At 29.8% G+C, this 20,588-nt stretch overlaps 1 protein-coding gene across 4 annotated transcripts in view; it reads left to right on the top strand.

Annotated features, from left to right (window-relative positions):
• VGlut (Vesicular glutamate transporter) overlaps positions 1-20,588 on the top strand; it is a 44,476-nt gene that overhangs the window by 6,501 nt on the left and 17,387 nt on the right. Inside the window, exon 1 of one of the 4 annotated variants that reach the window (XR_013878857.1) lies at positions 11,722-11,940. The exons of 2 other annotated variants lie outside the window; for them this stretch is intronic. The gene's annotated coding sequence lies outside the window, so the exon portion shown is untranslated. Of the gene's footprint in view, positions 1-11,721; positions 11,941-20,588 lie in introns of those variants that run through there. One more of the 4 variants, XM_080157930.1, reaches the window with a different exon arrangement.

Below are 20,588 nucleotides of genomic sequence, written 5' to 3'. Positions count from 1 at the left end.
GTGGTGGTAGATGTCGACCCTACTTTTTAACTTTTCGTTTTAAAAGAAAAAGCTGATTTTATTCAAAGGGATATAAATTTTTTATATTATATGTTATCGAGATACACTACCCCACAACCTTTCCTAGACCATTACGAAGCTTCACTGTAAAAGAGAACCATGCGTGTCCAGTGATTAGTTATATCTTTCATACAAGACAGACTTCCTGTTACTTTTACATAAGTATAGACTTGAAGTTTCTCTATAATGAAAATTTTAACTAGATTCAACTGTTAAATATGTATATGAACATATGAACGTACGGACGGATGTTTAAGGGAAGCTGTGCTTATTTCATGGTAAACCATGAATCATTTTGTCGACATATGTATATTTTTGTTGGTTTGTTTAAAATAAAGTGTTCACGGCTGGCTGATACGTTACTAGTTATCACATCCTATTATAAACAGCTTTCCGCGGATATAAAAATGTACAATTATAAGATTACAACTAGTTTTTTTAGCCCCAAGATGGCGAGGGCACTGGAAATAAAATCTGGTTTTAATGTTATGATTGTACGTTTTTATATTCATAGAAAACTAGATATAATACTATGCTATGCATAATTTTTCAGTATGGCTGAGAACCGAATCTAATCCACCGGATATTAATTGGTTTTGAAGCTATACTGGAAAAACTATTGAATTACTTTAAGATAATATGTTAAATGTACTTTCTTACACATTACATATTGACAAGACAATATTTATTACAGATTACTTTTTATGCCAAAATAAACACTTATTTGGTGCCAACAAATGTACGTAACTCCCTTTCCCGCCCCTCCCCCATTTTCCCATATCAATACCCTACAAAGATGGTTAATTTTGTAAATTGGCAAGAATGACTTTTTGGTTTTCATATCTAAAAGGAAATGTAGAAACCATCTGAATACAAAAGTATGAAAAAAGAAAGATTGACGGCGTGAGAGGGGAGTTTGACGTGGATATTCATTCCCAAAAAAAATTTCTCATATTTTTTTATGCCTATCAACAAATGTTTAATAGTTAAATGTTAATAGTACAAAAAATTTCATGACTTAAATTTTTTTGGCACTTTCCAAGGAAGTTTATAAATAGTTCTTAGCAAAATTCCGGCGATTTTCGGAAACACAAAGGACTAGCATGGAAAAGAATATTGATTTTATTTTACTCTTAGTATTAGTAAAAACTAAAATTTTAGTTACCTCCGACCTATTACAACAAATCATTTTAAAGCAATTGTATAAATTTTGAGTATGAAATACTTTTCCTTATTCTTCTCCCTGTATTAGTCTGAATGTATGGCTTGATGTGCTAGGGAAAATACTATCAATCATTCCCAGATATCAGCACAGAATATTTTATACGCTAAAAACATCATGGATTAAACCTAAATCAAATCTCTCTCTCTCACTCTCTCTTTTTCTCTCTTTATCTCTCTCTCTCAAACCCCATGAAAATAATATTTAATTTTTACATTTAATTTAAGAATATGTTTTAGAAATATTTAAAGCTATTTATAGCGCTGCTTTTTTAGTACTTGGGTCTGACCGTCTGCACGAATAACTTTTTAAAGAAAAAGTTTTTGGATTGCAATTATGTTTGTATGTGTATGAATTATTACAAATTTGAAAGTTTGAAGCCAAAAAGATTTTAATTACTTAATTTTCTTATATATAGTACAAAAGTTATGATAATATTGTATGTCTAATATCACTTGGCAATTAATTTCATATTATTGCTACTCTATTAATTAAGTTAATTTCTAATAATTCTTTCACCTATTCAACACTGCCAAAATTATCTCAATGTCCCACATTTTTTTCCAGATTAATGTCATTTTTTTCAATATAAACGAAAGATTTTTATGTTAGGTAACTTTAACAAAAAAATTATGCGATTTAAAAATCTTTTTTTTAACAGTAAGAAAAACATGATAAATTTTTTTTTTACAGTGAAGATCACGTGTTTTGAAATGTCTGTACTTATGCATCCCATTATCTTTATCCTTCTAATTAACGGTATATTTTTAGGAGTAGCGAAGCTTCTCTGTATCTCAAACGTATTACGTAGTACGTATTAACAATATAATGCTATTGGGCTTTATAAAGTAGTTATGTGAATGCTTAATTCATCTGCTAAAAAGATAGTTTTCTTTAATTTTTCTGAATTTTTCTTCGACTTAAAAATATCTATTCATTAATTAACTCCTTACCTTCGTCTGCTTTGTTGCTCTTAGCGAAAGTTACTTACAGATATTATCATCCTTGTTATTTGATACAGGTGTAAATTATCTAGCTCTGATTTAGGTTGTACTCACATACATAGGATTAGTTCTAATTAGTGACACCTTGACTTAAGCATCGCGTTTAACACATATTTACAAAATCGTCTAAAGTCATTTGAAAAAGGTAATTGAATTTCTAAAATTACTTGTCTGTTTGGTACTACCAGAAACTTTAAATGCTTCAATTACTGTATGTGATACTAGCGGCTTTGCCCCAAGAGGTTTAATCAAACCAATTTTTCGTATTTTAGATTTAAAAGAAAAATATAAAAAAAATTTTTGGGGGGGGTAACTTAGTCGACCCTACTATTTTAATTTTAGTTTTGAAAAGAAAAAAAAATGTTTGAGGGGGGGGAATTTTCATTGTTTTGGGAGGGGTTGGGGGTGTCCAACCCCCCAAGAAAATAGTTATAAACCTTCCTGAGACCTATGAGAAGCTACCCTGTAAAGGAGAACCCGATCGGTTCAGCGGTTAGCGAGATCCTTCGCTACAAACAGACAACGTTCTACTTTGTATTATAGATTTAAACCATGAAAAGAAAATCCTCTATTAAAAAGGCGCCAAATGACAAGCCATACGATTATACATTAATACAAAATAATATATTAATCCCAGTGTTAACATGATTTGATATTCTAAGAATTGCTTGATCCATGGTTTGACGAATTTAGAGTTTGGCATATCACTGGCTATATAATGCACAATATAAATTAAACAGCTTGATCGAACTTGCCACGAAAAAGTATTCTAAAACATTGTAATAAAACTTTATATTGGAAAAAAATGTTAGTTAGGCTAATTTAAAATGCACAGTTACTTTTTGGATATAATCAAAAAACAAGCTGACACATTAATCTGTAAAGTAGCTACCCAATACCCAATTCAAAATTAAGTTCATATTTTTTAAAACATTATTTTGAGAAAATACCAATAAAGATATGATAACTTTTGTTTGTAAGTCTGTATTTATGTGTTTGTTTATTAGATTTTATGTGTGTGTGTGTGTGTGTTTATGTGTGTGTGGCCAATCTGAATGAAAATAAAAGATAAAGTTATCAAGAGTAACTTCTTCCCTCTCTGAACTCAAGTGATACGAGGACACTTCTAGGAAAAACGGATATGTAATTTTTTTTTAAATTGACCAATTATAAGCTTTGTCCTTCACATAGAGTCAAGCAACTTTCCGAAAGGAACATTTAATTGTCTAGAAGTTTTAGCTGTGCTAAAATAAAAAATCGATGTAAACTCTTGCTAAAAATTTCACACGCCCGTCTAAGGTGCAGTCAATTCTGGGTTATTTCGACTGCTATTTTTTTAATAAGAAAAACTAATCAAAAAGATTAGAGCTTTACATCACACTTCAAATGCTATTATACCGATGCCAAAAATAAAAAATTTTTACTGGAAGCTATTTGAATAATTCTAGACTTGTTGACTTATCCATCCGTGGGACAATTCAATAAGATTACCACTAGAAGCCCCGGAGACATACTTACTCTCCCTCCCTTTTAATTTACTTCCCCAGCTCACACAGTCAAGTTTTTTGGTGGATTTTCTTATTTTCTTATGTTTTGAGTTCCTTCAGAAATTAAAAATAAAGACTTGTTACTTCTGGTTTTCAAATTTGATTTTTAAGATATTTCTATATAAAATGTTATCAAAAGAAATTGTTACTTTTATTTATATAAAAAATTAAGGCAAAATATATAAAATATATTAATAAAACGAATTATTAATTTATGAAAAAGTCCATAATATTTTCACTGTGTGATTGTTTCCCTTCTTCCTTTATTCAATTAGGCTTATGAAGGATTTTCTAGTAATCATGGTTGGGTCTTTATAATCTAATTAGAAATCGTTATCTTGTCATCCTTTTCTTTAAAGTAGTGAGGTTTTTTGTTTGTTCGTTAAAATCTTACTAGCCAAAAAACGACGAGAAGCTTATAATAGGTCCTTGGATGGTTTTATCCTATTTTATGCTTGAGGAGATTTTAGGCTATTATTCTGTCCCTAACCTTCTACTTCGAATACAGATACCCTAGATGCTAGGGAAGCATGAGCAAATCTTTAAAATTAATTTAAATTTGAATTTAAATCAAAATTGTAGCTGTACTAATGAGGTTCATACTTAACCATATAATAATGAGAATTCTCTATTATATGATAGTTAAAGAATAAAAATTCTTGTTTTTGTTATAAGCCTAAAATATAGTATTTTCACAAGCTAGTATTATTACCCTGAGTATAGTAGAAATATAAACCATATATACATTTATTACTATAATACACTATAAAAACATTTCTCTTATTCCTTAGAAATAGATTAATATCCGGTGGACAAAATTTAGATCTAGTATTAACTATAATAACTATTATATTATTTGAAACTATTATGATGGTTTTATTCTAATGTAAAAGTTATAGGATGTTTGTCTGTCTCTGTATCAGTAGCTTGAGATATTGGTAACCGCTGGACCTACATGGTTCTCCTTCACAGTCAAGCTCCTTGTAAGACCAGAGTAGTTATTATTGATATTTTTTAAGTTAATTAATTTACCTTAATTATCAAAAACATTACGTAGTTAGTCTTAAAAATATTCAGTACATAGGTTCAGATCTCAAAGACACAGTAAGATTCTTTGTCTGTACGGCTGCGAGCTCTTACGACTAATAGAATATTTTTTTACAGTATATGACTATCTCTGGGAAAATGATAAAACTATCCTCCCTCTAATCTATTGTGTTCCAAAATAACATTAAAACTTTTATGACATACAAATGAAAACGTTACAGCGGTTATTATATAAATATCTTGCTTTATTAAATTTTAGTAGCAACTATACTCTATATAAACAATAAGCTTTAATGGTCTGTTTGTTTGTAAAGATTTTAAGAAATATTCATTTTTTCATTGACTTCGGATCTTCTTTGTATTTTTATTTTTACCACTTTTTTATTAATATTTTGTACCCCTTCCTTTTATTTCCTTTTTTTACCCATTCTATTCTTTCTAAAAAGGATCATAATTTTCACCATTTGAATTATTCGTCCATGTTTACAATATAAAATAAAAAATTCGGTCCTTTCCCTCAAAGTGACTATTGACTAAAATACCTTTATTTCCCTAACCCTAATCCAATATAACCTAACCTAAAGTTTTAGAAACAAACGAAAAACAAAACAGTAAACACCTTCTATGATTTCAATTCAATAAAGAATGGTGGGGAGGTCTGTGCTCGGCTTGGCACTTTAGGAAACCGCCTTAAATTCTCATTTCTCGGTTTTTCTTTCTCTTTTTTTGTGTCACTGATTAGAAACTATATAATCTGTTTAAAACTGCTGGCAAGAAAGATATTAAATCTTTTCATCTCACAGATAATACTTTACTAAAGAAAACAAGGATGATTACATCAGTAATAACAAAGCTCATAAAAAAACATAACATTGCATATAAAAGAATATATGTTTTGAATTATGCGCTTAAATTTAAGGTTTACAAGTTGTAAAATTGATTAAAATGCATGATACTTATTAATAAATACATTATAGAAATACTAAGCTTATATCATTTTGTCTTGTCGTTCTAGAAATCACCATTAAAACAGTATACTTTTACATTATAAAACTTTAGTGTCAAGCTTAATATTTTTGAATTTCTGGCATATTTATATAGTTGGCATCTATTTCAAGATTATATCTCATCTTCCTTCAAATTCAAAATCTATTGGAAACCTCTAACATAAAAAAATAACCCTAAATGAAAAAGATCGGTGATTTTAAAACCATCCTAATCCAACGCTTAAATACATAAAGGGTGTGCAAAAAAATGCCAACATTTTTAAAATTCAAATTGCGCGGCTTGTGTTAATAGTAAAAAGTGTTATGCAAACCGTTAGAACCGCAATGAACTGTATTTTTTGATAATATAAGAACAGTTCCTGTGCTACAAATAATCTAGGAGCTAGGAGCTAGGGGGCAAAATGTTCCAAAATTTACTCTTCAAGTTTTAAGTCAGTTGGGACATTTTAACATGTAGCTCCTAAACTATACGTAGCATAGGAATCATTCTTATATATACAATAGACTTCTTAGTTGGTCTAACGGTATGCGTAACATTTTTATACTATTAACACAAGCCGCGCAATTTGAATTTTAAAAATGTCCGCATTTTTTTTTAACACCCTCTAGAAAGCTATCTACCGATTTAAGAGATATTATGCTTCAAAAATACAATAGATAGTCTTCTTTATCAAAATCACTTCAACCTAATTTTATTCTTTTTTACTATTTGTATGTTAGTGTGTAGCTTAGGATAAATATATAAATCCAAAATAATATTTTCCACTCTTCTTCATACAAGAAAAAGCTTAACAACAGTATAGAGCTGGATAAAATTGTTGTTAGAAGTAAACCTACTCTACAATTTACAATATTCAAATAGTTTTTAAAGTAATTTATCGCATCGTGTTATAGACAGCTTTCCGTGGATATTAAAATCAAATGTTATAGCATTAAAGCCAGTTTTGTTGAACCCGATGGACCGAGGACAGGGTTAACAAAATTGGTATTAATTTTATGATTTTATTTAATATTCGTGAAAAAATTTTTAGAATACGATGCTATACATGATTTTTCAGTATGGTCGTGAACTGGTTCAAAGCCAGCGGATATTAATCGGGTTCGAAGCCATACTGGATATAGTTTTATCTTCTCTTTCAATTTCATTCCATCCTTTTTTTCTTTTTGAATAAATTTCCATTTTTATATCACTTACAAGCCGTCCTTTTCTTTTCCATTTTTATTGGTGCAATCTTTCTTTTATAATTCGGCCACGGCAACCAAAACACAAACATGCACTCCTGTTGTCGGCACTTATTTGACTTATTTGGTCAAGATGCTACGCTTTTACAGGGATCTAAAGGGATATAACAATAGCCGATAAATTGATGTACATCCCAAATGATTTAACAAAAAATCAACCCTTCTGTAGATTATAATTAACAATTAATTAACAATTAATAGTTGAAACGTTTGGACACTCAATCTAGGAACTAACCAATCAATACAAGCCCCCAAAGTTGTTAATTTAACAAATAATAATGGGTTATTATAAAACTTTGGGGACTAGTGTATTAAGCAGCCCAATTTCCATCCCTCCATGACACTTTTATATTATTTTTTATTTCATTTCTTTAATTTCTGTCCAAATAATTTTGTTATGGGCCGTTGTTGACTGGTATCACAGCTAAAAGAGTTTCCAGAGTTTGCATTTGTTCCGGGGAAGTGAACATTCGGTCAATATATGTTTGGTGTGGCACTCTCATAGCTATAAGTATTGTATTTGTTAGGGTGTGGTAAAATTAAAGCTAAAATATTTTTTTTTGTGAAAGTGAACATTTTATTCAATCTATGTATGATGTGGCACTCTAAGAAAGAAATGTTATATTTGTTAGGGTGCGCAATAGTCATAGCTAGAATAAAAGCATTTATTGAGAGGAAATGCGCATTCGGTGAATATATGTATGGTGTGGCATGAATAAAGCAATCATAGCAAGCATAATATTTGTATGATGCATGACTCTCATATCTAGAAATAAGTGTGGCAATACCGTTGCTAAATTTAATATGATGTTACAATTTCATAGCTAAAATAAATAATATTTGTAAAAGAAACATGAACATGAACAATGTCTTTATGATTAGGAACCATAATAGCTAACTAAGTTACTATGTCTTGATTTTTTGTCACTTATCTGACATAATGAAATACTTTTTTAGGTGATTTATTGACAATATCTGTCAAATATTTAGATAATTGTTCTTTTACCAAAATAGTAGGTTTCTGGTCTTATTTTTGCGTTATACAAATGCCTATATTTTCCTTGTTTATTGTACATAATAATCAATATACATTGTATATGACTATGGATATCATAAAGTAGTTAATAAGAAATCATCTTTTATATTTTTGTATAAGAACATTGTTATCCATGTAAATATTTATTCCCTTGTGGGTGTTCATATTCTTGACAATGAGTCATTTCAACAGGGTTGTTGGGGATATGGCAATGGAATATGAAATAATGCCTGTTTAAAAATGATTGAATATAAAATTAAACCACAATTTTCCACTTTCTTATTGATTGTCAATTGATTGGACCAAGAAAGAATTCGATTGAGATAATAATTTTATGTTACACTGTACCCACACCTGACATAGCAGCGTATACTAAATTAGATTGAGATAATGATAAATAATTTTATGTTACACTGTACCCACACCTGACATAGCAGCGTATACTAAATTAGATTGAGATAATGATAAATAAGTTGCCGCTCATCATCAAAAGCAAGTTATATGACGGATTTTAGTTCTCCATAGTCTGTTTAATCTCCTTTATTTAAAACAATCTGTGGAGGGGGTACTATTTCTTGAGGTGGACGGATGCTTTATACCCCCTACATAAACTTCTTATGGGTTTAATTTCTCATTCAATCCTCCCATGTCCACATCCTTGCCTTCAATTAAAGAAAATTCAATTTTTTCGGTAGTAGTTTTTGTTAATAGTTGCTTTGAGTTTTCTAAACTTTTAATAGCTTATACATATATTAAGTTCAATGACCAATTGACAAATAAATATTTAACATAAAGCCCAAAAAAGACCCAAAAAGTTATTTTAGAAGCTTATCTACAATCAGCTATAGTACAGATTGCACAACCCTAAATTTAGTTAACTTAATAATGAGATAGGTCTGGAGACAATAATCTAGTTAACAAAACTATCAACACACAAAAACACAAACTCTTTCCCCTACACATACACACACAAACACATAAAAACAGAATACTTCCAGAATTCAACCATTTTCATAAAATTTGCAGGGCTCGGCAGCCGCGCGTCAGCTGCGACTAAACCTTAAATTTAAACCCGTTTGGCTGCTTTGAAATTTTTTTTGAAAAGAGGAATTTCCATATAAGTTTTAGATTTCCAGCTGATTATTAAATTGTTGAATTTCCTGAGGCTTATAGGCGGATGACGCGCGTCTGCCGAGCCCTGAAAATTTGTCTGAATGCCTTAACCTGGTTTAATTTTATTCGCCTTTGATTTCCGTTTATTTAACAATTTTTAGTAGCGAAGCTACTCTATAATTCACAATGTCCGTCCGTCCGTCTGTCCGTCTGTCCGTCTGTCCGTCTGTCCGTCCGTAATTAATGAATTGGGGGAAACGAGATTTTCTCGGCTCCTATAAAAGATAGAGAGCTGAAATTTTTTGACAACATTTCCATCATTAAGGAGCACAATTAACTATAAAACATCAATGGCGGTCGGACTGCTTTATAGCAGGTTTTAGGCTATTTTTTATATTTTCCAAATTTTCTTCATATCTTTGGTGTTTATAGTCCGATTTTCAAAATTTTTTCAGTTAAAGATATCAAAATTAAATTTCCCGTCATTTGAAGAAAACAACAATGACGGTCAGACTGCCTTTTTGCAGGTTTTTGGCTATTTTTATATTTTTCACATTTTTCTCCATATCTTTGGTGTTTATGGTCCGATTTTCGAAATTTTTTCAGTTAAAGATATCAAAATTAAATTTCCTGTCGTTTGAAGAAAACAACAATGACAGTCAGACTGCCTTTTTGCAGGTTTTTGGCTATTTTTATATTTTTCACATTTTTACCCATATCTTTGGTGTTTATGGTTCAATTTTCAAAAAGTTTTCAGTTAAAGATATTAAAATTAAATTTCTTTATGAAAAGAAACAATGGCGGCCAAACTGCCTTTTAGCAGGTTTTTGGCTATTTTTATATGTTGATATATTTCCCCATATCTTTGGCATTTTTGGTCCAATTTTAAAACTTTTTTGCATTAACAGTTTCAAAATATTTTTTCCCATTGTTATGTGCATCTAGTATGTAATTTACTTTAACCATCTTCATCATACAAAATAAAACAAGGTTTCATGTTTATTTTCTCCAATAAATCTATCATTGATTTTAAATCTACTTCTAAGTATTCCCATCCACAATTTTTGTGCTTCGCTACTTATGGATGTTGTCATCCTTGTTTTAGTCTAAACACAAAAGCATCATTGCCTTAATCTAAATTGTTTAATTTTGTTTTCATAATGAAAGATCCCTTTTTCTATCTTGATCAAAACCAAGTCTTGGGTGCCCAAATGCATATTATGATATGTACTGTATATGTACATATAAGGTTATGCAATATATGTATATATATTCTAGACTTACATTTTTGCTAGCTTTCATAAAAAAATGTTTTCTTACAATCCAATTTTTCATATTAGCTTGACTAGTTACTTCACTCCCCCACATTCATTTTTATTTCTCTATGTTATTTTGCATAAAGAATTGATGATGGGATGTAAATTTTAGTTGTTTAAGTACAAATCTTAGTACAAGAATGATTCTTTAAATGTTTCATTTTTCAGGAGAAATCTATTTTTATCATATTTATCCAAATATTTAATATATTTAAACAAATACCTAGAAACTAGAAAAAATCGTCATATTTTATATTTTCATCAAATCATTTTAATTCACCGAATAATATTAGGTAATATTTATTTTTGGAAATGATTAAATTGTTTATTATTTGCTTATTTACTTTTTAAAAAAGTATTTTTCTACCGATATTTAGTTTTGAAGATCAATATCCTATTTTATAAAGTAAAAAGGTAATTAGTTTGTTGCTTAAGATTTCGATAACAACTGAACCGATTGAGTTCTCCATTCTAAGGAAGCTTCACATACGTTCCTTAATGGTTTTTGGCGAATTATTGTTAAGATAAGTCTTGGGATGTTTTTAGGCTTTTTTTCTGCATTTCCTATCACTACAAATACAGAGCTCCTAGATGCTAAGGGCGCAACCACTAGTAGTCAAGAATGCCTATGATGAAAATAGAGATATAATATGCTATTATCCAAATTTAATTGCCTGATGTTTATGTCGAGCTTGTGACTAACATTGAATTTTAAAACTAAAATTTACCTTATAACGCAATTCTAATAATAACTTTAAAAGATAGTCTAATTTTGATCAAATATCAGCAAAATAGTATAAAATGTATAAAATAAGATAAGAATGTAAACAAGACCACCCTAATGAATATTGAGAATACCCATCCTACCAGATATATATTCTCGGAGAAACCAAATTGCTCTGGGAGTCTGACGGCAAGTGGCTCCGTTATTCTCCGTTCCGTCTCCGTGGTATGGACGGGGCGAGGGTTAGAATAAAGCAAACTTGTCCTCGTGAGCTTGACTCTCAGAGTGCCTAGATTTTGGTTAGGAGACCATTTCTCTCTCACCCCCCCTCTCTCTCTCTCTTTTGCCCTCTTTCTCCTTATCTATCTCTCTATCTTTAATGAATCTATCTATATTTCTCTCTAATTTCAGCAGTACCTCCCCTTCACACAAACCAAACAGAATCAAAGCAATTTTGTGTCAAAAAACTTTACGGGCAAAATAGTTTTACCCACCTCAAAAAACATCTTTATATTAAAAAATGAATTTATTCCCATTTTGTTTGTGTTTAAACCGAATCTTTTCATCTGTGTGAAGGTGGTGCTGGAAATAATTGTTCTTGTTGGTACCTCGTGATAGCTAGGTGAGAGTTTATTGGGTTAAAGTCATCATAAATGTATTAGTATGTCATTGTATAATTTTTAAATGTAATAATGATTTAAGAATTGACATTTTTAAAATTTATCAAAGTTTTTCTATTAGTTAAAATGCATTATTTTATTAATATTGATCACGTGATAATCTTGTATGACGTTGTCGGAGGATAGGATGGGTAGGGGTGCCCATTCTCACAGGTTCCAATGGGGAGGTAGGGGGGGGGGGAATTGGGCATATGGAGGGGGGCTATATGATGTAATGGGCACTCTCTAGGGAATGAGGGGAAGGGTATCGATCTTGTGGAGGTCTTGTGACTTGAAACTGATCTGACTCTCTGTCCTATCAGCTGATTAAAAATATGGGCATGTGCTTACAAACAATGAGTGGGGGGGGATGACTTCTTCCTTAGGAACCTAAAAAGTACATTTATGCTTAGGATTTCGATATCTATTTATTTTATTATTTTGCTACCCTTTCCATTTGAGTTCTATACGTAACAAAATAACAGATTTAAGGTCCTTCAAATGCAAAATAGCGCTAAAAAATAGTTTGTTTGATAAGAATGTGAAGTGGTCTTTAAAAATTAATTGTGATGCATCATCTTAAAGTGGGGGTTTAAATTGTTTTGTAAATTACTTAAAACAGGAAAACAAAAGTCCATAACGTCCTTAAATTTTAAATAACGACTGTAAACATTGTTTCAAAATTCATACTTCCTTTATTTTTACGTTTTACCTTACTTGATTTCTAATTACCAGTAAAAATGATAAAAGTAAAGCAACACTGAAAACTTATCTATTTTGAAATTCAGCCAGCTACCATAAATTGGTCAGCTAGCTAATAGTTATAAAATCTGGAAAAGATATTGAAACCAAACTCCTGACATTACGTGTTTAATGAATAAAAATTTGAAGTCTAAACAATTTTGGTTAACTTTTCATGAGGCCTACTTTTGAAACAAAGACTTTTTCTACAACCTTTAACTTGATATGTTTAAAAAAAATATTTTATAGTTTTGTAGTGGAACTGTGATATTATATAATATGTTTTTTTGTGAAATCTATAATGCTATGCACCAATGCACAGTCTTGTAGAATTGAATTGTAACTTCGATAGCATATCAATTGAACTTGGATCGCATTAAAACATTATTTTGGAATAAAGGACGATTCGCCTGACATTTAGTCTGCCAGAGCCACATTTTTCAGCTAGAGTAAGAGCCAGATCGAAGCTGCCCTAAACAAATAACGGGTTCCCATTGCTTGATTCTAGATATAATTAAGATCAAAATTTCAATTTCATGTTCTTACCTCTTTTATTCCTGAATGACAAAGCCAAATTGTGTCAAAATTGTGTCAAATATCATCCATGTGACGTCATATATATGAGGGATTATCCAACTCTTTTTAAGGGGTTTTCTTTTTCACTTCTCATCTCATCACCCTCATTTTTATGGCGTCACATAGATCCTTTTTGACACAATTTGGACTTTGTCTTCCTGAATGATAGGGAATTAATTTAATTTATTAAATACATTATGAATTCTTGTTGCTTTCACACAAAGTTACCTTGTAAGCAAGGACCCCCAACCCCTACTTTAAAAAAAAAATAAAATAATGAAAAGTTAGGTAGTGTTTCGTTTTTTTTACTTTAGGTCAGGTTAGAATATGTTAAATTAGGTTTTGGGTAGCCCTGAAGGGTTAAGTCACCTTAGACATAGAACCCGTAGGATTAGGGCTGAAAAACTCCCCCCTCCCTTTTTTTCAATTTGAATTTTAAATAAGAGGGGAAGGGGGGCATACAGTGTTCAACCGGCACTTTGTGTGAAAGCAATGAATCCTTTGCCCCGTCTTAGGATGAATATTAAAATATGCATATTCTGTCCATTACAAGATTACTTTACTATTTCAACAATGGCTGGTTTTGGTGGGGAATTATGTGGGGGGGGGGGGGGTATGTATTCCCCATGGGGCAATTGACGAAGTTTGCACATTATATGAATATACAATAAGTGGAATAACAAATTGTTAAATACAAAAAAATTGCACAAATTTCTTCAAAGTTAGGTTTAATTTTTTGATGTATTTGTGAAAGAAGTTGTATCAACTTTTTTTTTTATAGCTAGCCGGTTCTTTTAGTAAGTAGTAGATGTAAAATTTTTCATAGAATTCAAATATGCAATCGGTTTTTTTGTAGACCTCTTATTTTTTAAGTAATTTAAGTTTTTTAAAAAAATAATTAAGTCGGTTTTAAGGTACTAAAACGCAACAAAATAAAAGAAGAAAATGGTCAGTAAGAACAAAAATAGTAAGATCTTTAATTTGACACCTTACTTTTAAAATTTTGTTGAGTAATTATTGAAAAAATCTATTTTTTTAACCTCGGTATAATAAAAACTTTAGACCTAAATATTTTCTCAAACAGACATAAAAAACATGGGTTCATATATACCATTAGAATCAGAAAAATATTACGAATCCATTGTAAGCAAAATTGAAAAAAATTAAAAAATTAAAAAATTACAGAAATGGCCAATTATTTTTTTTGTTCAGACAACACTATTGTCTCTCCTTTTTTACCCCCTCTTTACCCCCTCTTTACCCCCTTCCCATTTTTATACTCAATTGAAGAATTAAGACGTTGCCTGTACAACATAATATGATATTTTCATATAATTCCTTTTATTGTAGTTTATATACTATATTGTAAACTTTTTTTTTCAATTTTGCTTACAATGGATTCGTAATATTTTTCTGATTCTAATGGTATATATGAACCCATATTTTTTTATTTGTGAAATAATAAAATTAAGTTCAAAGTTTTTATTCTCGTGGGTTTAAAAAAATCGATTTTTTCAATAATTACCTGACAGAATTGAAAAAGTAAGGTGTCAAATTAAAGATCTTACTATTTTTGTTCATAATGACCATTTTCTTTCTTTTTTTTGTTGCATTTTAGTACCTTAAAATCGACTTAATTTTTTTTTTTTTAAACTTAAATTACTTAAAAAATAAGGGGTCTACAAAAAAACCGATTGCATATCTGAATTCTATGAAAAATTTTACATCTACTACTTACTAAAAGAACCGGCTAGCTATAAAAAAATAGTTGATACACCTTCTTTTGAAACATTTTTAACGTTTAAGCGTTAAAGAATAGGTTTTGAAAGAAAATGAAGTGGATGGTCCGATTGAGATATGTTTTTCAGGGAAGTCCCCCTCCCTCTGCATGAGGTGAAAGGTTAGGGCAACTTTTGCTATAGTATTTTTAAAATCTATTAAGAATATATAAATTATGAGTACATTTTAAAATTTCTACCCAGCATAAGGAATGTTTGATGTTTGAAATTGGAGAGGTATAATGAAAACCACGGTTTGATTTTCCATTATATCATAATATCAAGTTAAACATCTCTCATCCCTGAAAATCTCGCCTTTTAACATTGACAAATGACAATAAACTCTCTTCATTGCTAATATTACTTTTAAAGTGGAATAGAAAAGGGGTAGTTTTCCCTCCGAAATTGTGGGGGTATTTTATCAACATCGCAAAAGCGTGATACATGCAATTGAATTCTTTGGAATATATAGCATCTGAGGTGGATTATTAATATAAGATTTTATCCAATTTTTGAATATTTTTAAAATGATTTTGGAAGATTTTTACAAAAATAATTTTGATGATTTGGCTACCATAGATACATATAAATAAGTTTGTTTGTGAAATTTATGGAATATCTAGTCAATTCTAATTTAGTTTTCCCTCTGTAAAATAGGAAATGGTTGATTGTCAAAATTTATATCATGAGATAAAAGCTGATTTGGTTCTTCAGAATTTTATATCTCTTGTTTATGCAAATTTTGAACATGTTTTTCATTACATTTTCATGTTTCGAGTCGAATAATTTCTTACTTGCCAAATTTGTAGGGCCTACTACATTCTGTAAAAATAATATTTTAATATTGTTTTTATTGTATTATTTTCTTAGGGTTGGAGTGTCTAATCTTTAGGTGAAACATTCAAATGCATTGGACTACAAGAAAAACTCTCTTGAGCCGTAGTCCCAAAGGGGGGAGAAGGTACTCCCACATTTTTTTGATAATCTTTTTATCGATTGATCAAGCGTTTAAGTAGACTTTAGCGGACATACACTCAAGAAAAAACTTACTACTTCATACTATACGATTTAGAAAATTTAAATACCTTGTATATTGGAACACTTAAATTCAATTTCGTCAAAATTAAACTTTAAAAAAGACATATTTAAGAATTTCTTTAAAGTAACTGAGTTCATATAAATCATAACATAGTATATCAGAATTTAAAAAAAAAAACATTTTTTGTTTATGGTTAACACGTTTATTGGAAATACATTAGGAATCCTTTTAAATAAGATTACTGGATCAACAAAGGGGGAGGGGAATACGGTGGAATAATAAACATTTATTTTTAAAATAAGCTACTTTAAGTCTGAGAGAAAGGGGACATTGGGATATAAATTACACTGGTGGCCAAAGTTTTTTAACTACTTTATTTTATTCATTGGCTTAAAAACTTTGGGTTCTTTTATTGAACGTTCATTATTTCGTTCCCTATTTTTCAACAAACAATTTTAATTTACAAAAGGGGTATTATTGGGTGTGTTTTAAAATTTATCGTCCATTGTCTTATCCCTTAAGATTCCTGAATATACTTAAACTAGGTTATTTGATTGTGCCTTATGATTCATTAACAGAATCTTTAAAAAAATGCATTACTAGTCAATTTCTAATTTGAACTTTTACGTGTTGTGCTACTTCTGACCATTATTGCCCTTGTTAAAATAAAATTTTCTCCTTTTACTTTAAAATGATAAATACAGAAAATAAATGAATGAAAGTCCTGAAAATCTCCATTGTGTGTTGCAAGGGAGGTGGGAGGAGGGGGGCGTGCACAGAAAATTCCTGAGCAAACATTCTTCAATATTGTTGAAGATGTCTAGAGTACTGAATAAGAATAGGAAGGGGGTATGGATATGTTTAGTGGGGATTTACATACTACTCAACATATTTATATATATCATACACATAAAAAAGAAATATCTTATGTTTTTTAAAAGCGTAGGTCCATTTGTCCGTAACGAATAGCTCTTTTCAGTGATGTAGACATGATAGAATTGTCCAATTGATTTTAATTTGCACGATTATAACAGTTATGAATGATTTGCAACAAATTTATGTACAAATTTGTAAAGACTTACAAATTAATGTTCCTTCTGGTTTTAGAGCTTCGCTTAATAAATGTTGTCATCATGTATTTCAACTGAAGTAAAAAAATGATAATTTGATGTAAAAATTAAATCAATAAAATATGGCTAAAATATTATGTTATCATTTTTTAAAGTTTCCACTAAAAACAAGGACTAATATCAAATATGTCATTTAGAAGCTCAGTAATTAAAATATTTTAGTTAAAAAAAAATAAATATAGCTGGTTATGTAAATTATTTGATTATTAAGTAATGTAATGCAAATAACAGTGACTGATACCAAATATTCAAAAAAAAATCACGAAATATTGCTTATATAAGATGAATTAATATTGGGTTTTAAGGTTTCGAGGTTAACTCACAAACAAAACACGAACTTTACATAATTATTCAGACATTAAACATGGTTTTAAGTATGTTTACTCTCTTCAGATATGTCAATTTATACATATAGAGTAGATGCATTCATTGAATATCAGATTATTTTGAAATATTTAAAATTTAATCCATATTAAAATCCTATTGAAAAACTGTTGAAAACATGAAATAGGATAAAAATATAAGATTAACTATCATGAATAAAGACGCGTTTTTTATGTATCTAAATATCAATTTTATATAAAAATATGTAGTGGCTGATACCAATTAGTCCGAAATTATGTAGGTTTAAAAAGTACAAGGGTAAATAACCACTAAATTACTGCTTCTGTAAGTTGAAGAAAATAATATGTTTTGTACATTTGTAAAACTCGAGAAAACCCCCATTATTACACACTACAAAATTGGACCTAGAATCTGACTGTCATCGAAAATATTCTTTGCGAATTAAACAGGAATGAGTAGATTAAGTTCTACTTTTTAGGGAAGCTTCACTTAGGCTACTGGATGGTTTCAGGCTATTCATTTTTACATTGGGTTACAATGGGTTGGTTATATGCTATTTCATGCCCCCTTCTTAATTACCCCTTTGACTATGAAGCCCACAAATCAAATAAAGCAACAAAAGCTTATTTTCTAAAATTAAAAAGAATAGATATCAAAAATGAGATATCAAATGATAAAATGCAGACATACATAACTTTAAAAATAACTTCGCAACTAAAAATATGATATTGTTGAAACGCGACATATAATGTATAAAATTGGAATCTTTTCCGTCAGCAAAATGTCTAATTTAGCTACGGGATTCTGACGTTTCACTACAAAAGTGGAGGGGGAAATTTTTCAGGGATAGACGAACTTGTTTGATTTATAATAAATTTTATCCTTTTTTTATTGGGGCAAATTACTTTTATGAAGATAATTTTAATAACTAAAAATGCTTAATTTCGGTCCAAATTAAATCTTGATTTTTAAATGTTATTCTATAATAAAAATATATAATTTTATTTCTTTATTTAGTACCTACTTATGTTTCACATATTTAAAATATTTTAGAAGAAACATTTCTCCTTTTTGTATTTATCCGACATATTATAAAGAAATCTTATTCAGCATTATTTAAAAAATGATATGAAACTATGAAGATAAAGATAATTACAACATAAATTTACTAATTTTCATAAGGAATTGAAAAGTTACTTAAGAGCTCTCAAAATGCCAAACTAATCAAATGTACTGCTTTAAGCGCCAAAACATGTAATCCTTGTTTTAAATATTGAAGAACAAGAGACAAAGTAATGTATTTTGAAAGAGGTGACTAAATGAAATTACCTGTAATATAATGTAATATATTGTAATATAATAGGTTAAAAGGATATTTCAAAGATTGAACTGATAGCTCAGCTAAATCAGACAGGGGGGAGATACTTTGCATCATGTTAAGCTTTGGTGCTGTCATTATATCGACAGACCAATATGAATCAGAAATTTAAAGTTATAAAACAATATAAAATAGATGTAATTACGATAAACAAAATTATCCACTGTGTTTTCATTACTGAAAAAGGTTAGACACTGAAGGTTTGTACAATCCAATCAATATTTAATAAAAAGTACCCAAAGCTTTCAAGCAAGTGAATCTGAGATCTTGTTTATTAAGCTTTAGGTACAAGTATAATTTAAAGGCCAATGCCCCCTCTTTTTCTGACTATGAATACAGAAACATTCATAAGGGTAAAGTTACTTTATAGTTAAACTTAGTTTTGAATATAATTTAGGGAAAAGCTTATACGTCAGTTGTTGACACAAATACATGGGAAATGCATGTCATTACAGCAATTCTAAGTTCAACAGAATTGTAGGGAGTGAAGATCAACTGAGTGGAAAATATAGAAGCTCAAATTTATTGTCCCTCATTAATTTCCTCTAAATTTCAGGGATTTCATGGATAGGACAATTGATGATAATTTTAATTCCCTACGCCCCCGGTCTTATTTGTAACATTTTGACTTTTTAGTTTCTATTTTTCGGAGGAAATATTGTTTTGTTTTATCTATGGTCCCCCCCCCCCCCATTCCCTATCTGTCTAAATTGACTCTGGTTGGAACATTTCAGAGAAATCCACTTAATTTTTGCTCACTTTACACTTTTGAATTTAGAGCCAAACTAACTTTAAACTCATTAAAATCAGAGTTTGCTTACACTAAAGGCATTTATAAATTATTTGAATTTGCCTTTGAATTTTTTACCCTGATGTAAAAGGATCGAAATCTAGAAAATTAGAAATTTGGACTGTCTTTGTCGTACAGTTTTGCTTCATAGTGTAATTGTATGTTATGAAGAAATCTAGAATGGCCAATATTAATATGTAAATGGTGCAAACATGCCTCAGGGGATTAAATATTTATGTATATTATATGTACAACATTGTCCACAATAGAGATAATCTAGAGACATACTCTCTAAATCAGCCAATAAGATAACAGTGGAGGTATATTCCAGACATGTCATTGGTTAAAATTTTAGCTTTCTAGAAATTATATCCTCGAAAATTTTTGTATCTGGTAGAATTAAATGCAAAAAATAAACAATAGTGTTTCTCTGCTAAAGAATCTGTTTTTAAGTTGGGCGAATTTTTGGGTCAGATGGACCATCTAGATATATTGAGTCTATTTTATCCACATAACAATATGTACAATTTTCATTCTTCTTATTTCCCCCCTTGAAAAAAACCTGCAACATTTTATTGCATCTGATGCAATATATTTAATTTTCTTTATTTTTTTAATTCACATTAAAAAAATTTTAGTTAATTAATAAAAATGTGCCTGTAATTTTGTCAATCTTTTCACCCAAACATTCCAAGATGTGGAGCCTCCCTTTGCTCCACTTCGGCTCCAACTTCATCCGGATGTAAGATAATGGAGCTTTCTATATTTTGGACGGCTCCGGTTTAAGGTCTAAGAAAAATAATAATAATTTCCATATTTAACAATCCTAGTTGT

The sequence above is a fragment of the Acartia tonsa genome, chromosome 4, assembly GCF_053477335.1.
Source record: "Acartia tonsa isolate MP-2025a chromosome 4, ASM5347733v1, whole genome shotgun sequence".
NCBI lineage: Eukaryota > Metazoa > Arthropoda > Copepoda > Calanoida > Acartiidae > Acartia > Acartia tonsa.
Note: the sequence above shows the minus strand (reverse complement) of the source record. Positions and strands in the feature narration are given on the sequence as shown.